This window comes from Magnolia sinica, chromosome 2, assembly GCF_029962835.1.
Source record: "Magnolia sinica isolate HGM2019 chromosome 2, MsV1, whole genome shotgun sequence".
Taxonomy (NCBI): domain Eukaryota; kingdom Viridiplantae; phylum Streptophyta; class Magnoliopsida; order Magnoliales; family Magnoliaceae; genus Magnolia; species Magnolia sinica.
The window spans coordinates 49383264-49392819 of record NC_080574.1 but is presented as its reverse complement, the minus strand read 5'-3'; the positions used below and the strand labels follow the sequence as shown (position 1 = coordinate 49392819).

The window sequence follows — 9556 nt, the reverse complement described above, 5'->3', positions numbered from 1 at the left end:
TACTTTCCAAATTTCAAGTCATTCAGACTTTTGGTTCGAATATTAAAATTCTATAAAAATATTATGTCTGTCAGTTCAAATTTAAAAATTTCCCTTGGTCAGATGCAATACATAAAATCATTGGTTGTTGTGATATCTGAAACTTAGAAACCCAACCTGACCCCATAATATTTTTAAAAAAAAATTTACCCTTCATATTTTGTTAAATAATGGAAATAATCTGATTTGATAAAGTCATAATTAATTAAGTACGAGTCCAATTAAGGTAATTCAAATGCCACATCGCATATTGATAAATCGAGTTAAAAAGAAAATAATTAAGAAACTAGAAATTGAAAAAAATTTAAACCAAATTTAGTTTTTATTAACTGAAAAAAAAAATCATTTATTTATAGACAACCCTCATTGTCTGAATTTTTAAATCTTCTAGAAACCGTAGTTTTACGAAATTTTACATACTTATAAATTCACTACATAAAAAAATACAATATAAATAAATAAATCTAAAAGACCAATCCAGTGACTAAAACCATTTATAACATAAGCGTGACCAATACCATTAGAACCAAAAAATTTTAAGATGTTAGTTTATAAATTTCGAGGACAAAATTTTTATTTTAGCGGGATAGAATGTAATGACCATGAAAATATAATAATAATAATAATAATAATAATAATAATAATAATAATAGATTTTTTTAATCTTTTCTCTATTTTTTATTTATTTTATCTCTATCTTATCCCCTATCTTATCTATATCATCAATCCCTCTACCTTATATATACCCCTAACCCTCCCCGCATCTCTCAAGATTCCAACACTCAAATGTACGTTGTAAAAAGAGTTTTAATCCAAATTAGATATTAACAAAAAGGCCACATGCGACAACAGAGAAAGGGAGAAATATAATTTTGGATAGCTTAGATCAAGTATGTATATCGTCTTTCTTTTAGTATTTTTATACATTTAAGGTAATTTGATTCGATCAATGCAATGAATAGTGTGGATCGTCCACACGTTCATTACATTGAATTATGGGTAAATACGATGTAAAGGTGAGAGAAGTCGAAAATTCTATAATTGTGATAGGTATGCATTTGATTGAATCAGATTAGATCTGTACAGATCATATGATCCCTAAGGCCAAAATATACAATGGCCTTAATTTTCATATCAATCTGACCATCGGATGGGCCACATTAGTTAGATCTAGAAGTGTTTAATAAGGGAATCTTAGATTTTTGTACAAGTGTTGGTATCACTTGGCGTAAATGGTCGAGATGGGCCATCGATGTATGTGTAATTAGATCAACATCATTTATCTAATGTATAGAGGCAAAACATGATAAGACCTCAAGAATCTGAATGATCTAATCATCCATTGGGCTACCCCAATCAAGCAATTTCCATTCAATTTTATAATCTTAAAAGGAAATAAAAGATAAAAATCTAAATAGAAATTTTAATTATTTGATCATTTAGGATTTGGCAACCTTGGATGTTAATCAAAGGTGGGCCCCACTATATAATAAAACTAGATGAATAATAATATTGTTAATATAATTGATAGGACCTCAGAATTCAAACCAACCTAATTACCTTGCGGAGTCTATACTACCCAGACTCATGTGAGTAACCCAACATGCCTCATGATTCCTTGAAATTAAAATAAATTATTTGAGATGGTTTAAATGATTGAAGTACAAATTTGAGTATTTTATTTTAATATTGTATGATGTGGTAAATTATATGCTAATTTGGGTCAAATTGCATAAATGATAATAATTGTAAGTTGAATTTACTAATCAAAACAAGTATCTATGGCAGTTATGAAAATGATACATTCATATATCATATATCTTTCATTACATTTACATAATGCATGGTCGATCCTAAGGGCCCTCTCTGGAAGAAATGTCGATCTTGGTAGAGCGTTACCAGATGCGAGTTATGCCCAACCCTATGGAAAGATAAAAGCCTACCCAACGGGTAGATGCGGGTTGACGACCTCCAACCCAAGCAGATGGATGATCATCCCATTTGATGCATTCATACATCATTTGCATCCACATCATTATGCATATATGGTTATATTCAGTACTTATATTATTTTAATTGCTATGATTATGAACCATGCTGGATTATTTCACTAAGCCTGACCAGCTTACCTTTTTATTAAGGAAAAATCATACAGAGAAGCCATTAGCAGATGATGGGGTGCAAGAACCAGAAAGATCCACTGTACCTGAACACAACCCTTGTGAAACGTGGTCATACTTATCTGAGGATGAAGTGCTGGCATTAGACCATTTCTGATTATGTGATTCATTTGCTAGAATAGCTTGATTAGCGTATAATGCATATTGGTATTAATTTTGATATTTTCAGAAATTGTTTAGATTTATCTCATTGAAACAATGTTAGTTTGGAATAAACATATTTAAAGTATGATGATATAATAAATGAATGATTTTTAAGATTTGTATTATTTTAAGGGTCATCAAGATTTGTACATGCCTGGTTGATTGTTGCTAAGTGTTATGTTTGTGTGATTAGAGTTAGGATGGAACTTAGACTGAATGTAATTATCATATCTAATTTAACTGTTTGAGGAATTAAGTTAGTACACTTTGTGTATGAGTTACGAACTGAAACTCAGGTCCGAGGGTGCATACTTTGTACCAAGATTTTGGGGCGTGACATGTATCATGCCACCAACCGGGGATTTTCTCTTGAACTAAGTTCACTTCTATGACCATTACTACGATATCATCGTCTACTGCATTAGCATCTTTCTTAGGCTTTTTGAAGTCCTTACAGACTTGGGCGACATATCTGGTCTTGTCGTAGACATAGCAAGAACCTTTGAGTTTACTGTTTTTCTTCTTTTGAATTTTCTTGAATTTCTATTGATCTTTGTTAGATTTAAGGGAATCATTTTTCTCATAGTTATTGTTCTGGGATGGTCTTTCTACTGCATTCACCTTGGACGAGGATGCACCATTAGCGTCATCCTTGTTGTCTCGATTACGAAATTCTTCTTTAATATGAAGATGATTTTGGATTTGTTCCAGGGTGAATTATTCAGATTTATGCAGTAATTTCTTCTTATATTCTTTCTAGCTCGGAAGCAATTTGGCGATAATATCTCCGACTTGAAAGGATTCAGGCAGGTCTATTTTTAAAGTATTTATCTTATTTACAATTAATTGTAATTCATAGATTTCGGCCAGCAGCGGCTTATTGTCTATCATTGTGAAGTCAAAATACCTGGCAATTAGGAATTTTTGTGTACCTTCTTATTCACCCTTTTACTTGTATTCTACTGCACTCCAGATTTTTTTCACTGACGTAGTCCCTGTGTACAGATCGTACAATTGATCAGAGAGAGCGTTGAGAATATGGCCGCGACATAGCAGTTCGTCTTCTTGTCACTTGATTCTTGCAGCAACCCGTTCTGGAGTATCAGCATCCGTTACTTCAGGCAAAGGCTAAAGATTCGAGTCTAGGATATAGAAGATCTTCATAACAGTTAGTAGGAATTTCAGCTTGTCCTACCACTTAGTGAAATTTGAACCATCAAACCAGTCTAATCTGATCAGATCTTAGTTCATCAGTTTGACTAATGCAACACTTTTAGTATCCATAATCCATAATCACGCTTTAAGATTGTTAGAAAAAAGGTTGGATATACCGAAAAATAAAAATGAAATAAAATAAACTTCAATTTCTTCGTTTCACTAGGCTGAATCACGTAAAATGATATGATGTCTTTAAAGCACTATTCGTCCCCTTATCAATTGTTGATGGGTTACAGGCGAATTGCTTGGAGGATAAGACAGGCATGTGTGGATCCGACGTGCAGCAATTACGATGGGTCCACTTAGGAACAATTCAATGCAACAGATCTGTTCTGGCAGAATCAAACAGTAGATATGTTCACAATATTCTTATGAAGGAGATGCTATCTAGAGAATCTGATGGAATGGAAGAGATTGGTGTTTGAGATGATTAATTTGGATCGGAATGGTCCAATTTATATAGGCACCAGGGAGTGGGTCGTTGCTAGGTTGCCAGCAATGGTTCAAAACGTTTGAAAAACGTTTCTGACCATTGATCATTAATGTAGGTCATTTTTTATCATCGAATTGGAAGATCTGACCGTTAAATCATTAAGGTCTTGTCTCGTGACAGTTCGCATAACTACAGCCACACTGCCTACGCCCACGCCCATGCCCGAGCTCGAACACACCCGTGAGTGCATGCGTTCCAATGCTACGTACTAAAACACATAACCCAAGCGTCTCATTCTCCAAATGGCATATATGGTTGTAGCGGCGGCCCAACACTGTAGGGCTTGCATACTAATAGCTTCATATAAATTGCTTATAGCAGCTCCGTGAAAAAGTATACCATACATATTTATAATATACAAGCTTACACTAAGAAATAAAATTTCTTTCTAGGGTCAACTTATATGATGTAGAGCAGGTCAAGGACACTTTCATGTCCAAGATGGATCAGAGAAGGCCTGATCAAAGGTAGAAGTCATCAAGACCGTCAGAACCTTAAAATAAGTATATCTAGCAAAATCGGAACGAGTTACTCGACGTACCATATATGATTTTAGGGTAGGACGAGCTACTTTAGATCAATGGTCAAATTGATATATCCGGGTGGCCCATGCCGAATTTGTGAGATTCCATCAGATCAACAGTCAAATTCCATGTTTATTTTCATTTTTACTATTTTTAGTAAGTTTTAGTTTGATTAACTCTTCATCCGTTGGGCTTTAGGAGTTGTGTCTAACATGAAAAGTGTTTAGAGAAATTAAGAGAATAACTTGGTTAAGCCACATAGGACACTATAAATAGAAATTTATTATTTATAGTAAGTTACGAATTTTAAGGAGTTTTAGTTATAGTTTAATTCCTAAACTTATTCCAAGTCTTGGTATCCCTATTTAAAGGGTTGTAGACTCATTTATTTCATCTATCAATCAACCAATAAGTTTCTTTCATAATTTTAAAATTATTTCTATTTCTTTTCCTCATGGATTCAAGAAGTCTCTGTGAGGAGTCCAAAGAAGCTCTGTAGATTTGGAGTAGTAATCCTTGAGGAAGACGGCGATCGACCTCATCACATTCATCCTTGCGTCAGTATACCTATAACAACACACATAGTTCTTTGTTGGACTAATAATTATGGATAATTTACATTGCCTATAACTAATTATAATTTGTAATGTATTTTAATACAAAAATAATATATGCGTATGTCTGTTGGATATATATGAGACCTATAATTAAAAAAAAATGATTTAAATAGAGAACTTATACTTTTATTGTAGGCCTTGCATTTGATGTATACATATAGGTTTTTTTCATTGAGCCATGTCTTTGTAACCCTTGTTTACAATCAATTCACATCTATAAGGTTTAGCTCCTTTGATTCAAACACTACCAAAAAACTGGGCAAAGGCTACGGATAAAAGCCATAACTAAAGACCTATGGCTACGGTTATAGTCCGTAGCACGACCGTAGCCATTGGTGCCATAGCCATAGGTCTTAAGCTATGGCTACGATTTTAATCCGTAGCCATAAAGATAATAGCTACGGATTAAAGCCATAGCAATACTTTCCGTAGCTCTAACGTATATACAGCTACGGATTATATCTGTAGCTAAAAGTAGAGAAAGAATCGTAACAATAGGCTGAAATTAAAAACAGCTACGGTTTTCGGATAAAGGGCTATGGTTAATAGCCATAGCTACTGCCTATTTTTTAAAAAAATAATTAAAGAAAATATAATAATGGCATCTCTTACCATTTTAGTACATGACCTGATAGATCAATTCATATAAGCTAATATAGATAAATACTTCATGGCTAAATCATCTATTCATTCAATCAAATACAATCATTCATTCATTCAATCAAATACAATCATTCATTTTAATCCATTGACAAAAGTACAATGCCTACATAATAGTTATATGTCTATTTAAAGTTCTCATTGATAGCAAGATCCAATTCCTTCTCGCAGCCAAATAGCTTCTCGACAATCACAAGCAACAACTCCATGGATGTGTGCCTCTACTGATTATCAATTTTCCATCAACTAACACCCTATTCTCAGATTCACTTTGATCCGAAAGCTTACTGCACATGGTTGACCACCTCACGAACTGTGCATTGCTTTTATACTGCAAAACCAAACTTCATCAACATACAGTAAGTGTGCAACAGTTATGCTAAAATGCAAAATGCAAAATATCAAAGACAATCCATATGTCAACAATATATACCTTCAGGTTGCTCAACATTTTCACAGTAGGAGGATTAAAATATAGCTGCATAGAAGGAAATTTAGGTAATTAGATAGCAGGCAAAAAAGAAAAAGAAATAGGTAGGAAGCAGCACTGGGAGCCAGAGTCCAATGCACAGTATACTTCGGTAGGTAGCGATGTTTTTCTTTCACCCTGACTAGGAAGTAGAAAGCAGGTGGTTCTAAATTTACCTGATTGGGAACTAGAGAACTAGGTTGGACATTCCTCATATGGTAATTCCCTTACAGGGACAACCGACAACTCACATTTTACAACCTGCAACAGAAACTATAATTAACAAAGATAAAATTGGAGCAGTTAAAATAATTCTACAGCAAGATTCATGCATTCTCGTTTCTAAATGAGACACTGTTCCTAGATATCTAACCATCCATTAGTGGTGGATGAGAATCATGTACACAACCAAGTTTCAACTTGGGTCACATGTTCGATAGGTGGCTGGTCTCCACTCTCTGAGCTCCATAAAGGAGAGAAAGAGAGAGAGAGAGAGAGAGAGAGAGAGTGTGTGTGTGTGTGTGAGTGTGTGTGTGTCCTTAAAGGACCTCCTAATGTTTCTTCGAATAGAAAAACAATTCCTTGTTGGTATAAAGAAAGGAATAAAAAGGGGAAAAAGAAGAAGACGAAGACATCGATCAATCTACACATTATAGGGTTCGTTCGAGCTGCTGCTATGAGAAAACCAAAGGCAAGGCGAATGGTGGTAACTAGATGAGCCTGAAACTACTCATGTATTAACGAGTTCTTTAATTATAAAGATATGCTATATCGAGACGACGCATCTTTTGGCATTATCCTAATTTGAAGTACAACATCAATATGGCTGGTCTATTACCAGGAGACCCTTCTCATCATGGGATGGTGGAAAGCGGACCATATAATTTTTCTCATGATAAGCTGGAAGAACTTGATCATTCTAGTTCTAATTGGTATTTATCCCGAAAGGAGATCGAAGAAAATTACCCATCTAGAAAAGATGGCATTGATTTGAAGAGAGAGACATATTTTCGTAAATCATACTGCACTTTTCTGCCGGATTTGGGCATGAGGCTTAAAGTACCTCAGGTAACAATAGCTAAGGCAATTATATTTTTTCATCATTTTTTCCTTCGCCAATCTCACGCAAAGAATGATAGGAGGACGATTACAACAGTGTGCATGTTTCTTGCTGGGAAGGTTGAAGAAACTCCTAGGCCACTGAAAGATGTCATTCTTGTTTCGTATGAAATGATCAATAAAAAGGACCCTGCTGCTGTCCAGAGATTCAAACAGAAGGAAGTATACGAACAACAAAATGAGCATATTTTGCTTGGGGAGAGGGTTGTACTTGCTACTCTTGGCTTCGACCTCAATGTGCACCACCCATATAAGCCCCTTGTCAAAGCAATAAAGAAATTCAAGGTTGCGCTAAATGCCCTTGCTCAAGTTGCATGGAATTTTATCAATGATGGGCTGCAAACATCACTCTGCCTGCAATTTAAACCCCATCATATTGTGGCTGGTGCCATATTCTTTGTTGCTAAGTTTCTCAAAGTAAAGCTTCCATCGGATGGTGAGAAGGTCTGGTGGCAAGAATTTGATGCTACCCCACGACAATTGGAAGAGGTAAGCAATCAAATGTTGGAACTGTATGAACAAAACCGTACGGTGCCACCTTCCCATGGGAGTGCAAGTGAAGGGTCGAATCACCATCAAGGCACAATGATGAAGACTACAGCCGTTGTTGACGAAGCACAGAGACCAGGGGTGACTACAAGGTAGTAGATAGCGGTGGTGGAAGTTGGGACCAGCGACATCATGAACCAGAACAATTTCCTTGTGGCAGCGGTAAGGAAAGCATCACTGAAGCCTCGAACAAATCTAAGAATGTTACTGGTTCAGATTCAGAAAGGAATGAGACTACTGCAGAAGCAAGGGAATGGAAAGATGAAGGGTTGTTGCACAAGGTCTCTAGCAACATGGGTGGTCAGAGTTCTTCCTATGGTGAAGGGTCAAAAGGTTGTTGTCCACCAAATGCCATCAGAAAGATTGACAAGGAGAAGGTGAAGGCAGCACTCGAGAAGCAAAGAAAATCCCGAGCTGACATGACCAGGACAGTAGACTTGATGGATGAGTATGATATCATTGAGATAGAGCTAGAAAATGGTTTGGAATTGGCAGCTAAAGATGAGAAAGTAAGGCAGGAGAGGCGGCAGAGCTGGTCCAATAATAATAAACAATAGCCTTTGTACAGGCTGGAACCTGAGACCGCCGTCCCTAATCCTGGAAAGGTGCATGGCAATTTTGGTGGAGGAGACAATCATTTCCTTTCGATCGAACAGTAAACAATCTACCAAACAAGGCTAAAACTAAACAAAGAACAAACCTGACTTAAATGTCAGGGTGTTTAAATGTCAGGGTGCATTTGGAAGCTTCGCTTAAAAGCTCCAATTGCAATTTGGGGCAGCAATAGAGCGTAAAAGAAATCTGACTTAATGCAATTTGCATTTTCCTGTGCCAACCCAATTAATGCAAAGCAGATGGGTTCTGCTCGAGTAGCATGTCAATTCCAACTTGACAATCCTTCCAAATAGGCCCTCAAAGTGCAAATAGAGATTTGAATCCATACCACCCCAATTTATACCACACATCAATCTGAATGTTACCAATGGCTCTAAACAGTCTTGATTGTGCTTCCAAGGGAATGATCCAAGCCCACTTGAAAAATCATTACTAGTTCCCTCAGTATACTAGTAGAATATAATGCAAGAAAAATCTAAAGCAATAACTCAAGCAAAAACAAGTTAAAAGTAAATAAAAAAAAAAATACTCACCATTGGGGCATGAACTGGAGTTGGTTCAGTGCCAAGATCAAATGGGTTGGTAGTTTTTTATTTATGGGGAAATGCAGGCATTGACTGCAAGAAAAATCCATATTTTCCATTATTGTCAGGTACCATGAGTGACCAAATGCAAAACACATACACTGCAATAGTGATAGAAACAATAGTGATTTTCTTGGCATATGAATTACCATTGCATGCCAAATCCCATGCCATGAGGTGTAGCAGCTTGCCAACCTGGAACTGGTATATTAGGAAATAATGATAAAGAATTCCTTTCTTCTCCCCCATATTCCTACTTGTCAAACAGGCCCAAGGAAATTATGATTAGGTGTTCTAATTTTCCTTTTCTTGTTTCAAATGCTGACAAAAAGAGACGAACCCTAA

General features: G+C 35.9%; 1 pseudogene; it reads left to right on the top strand.

Moving 5' to 3' along the window:
- Window positions 1-7028: 7028 nt before the first annotated feature.
- Window positions 7029-8705, top strand: LOC131237087 (cyclin-T1-3-like; annotated as a pseudogene).
- Window positions 8706-9556: the final 851 nt, after the last annotated feature.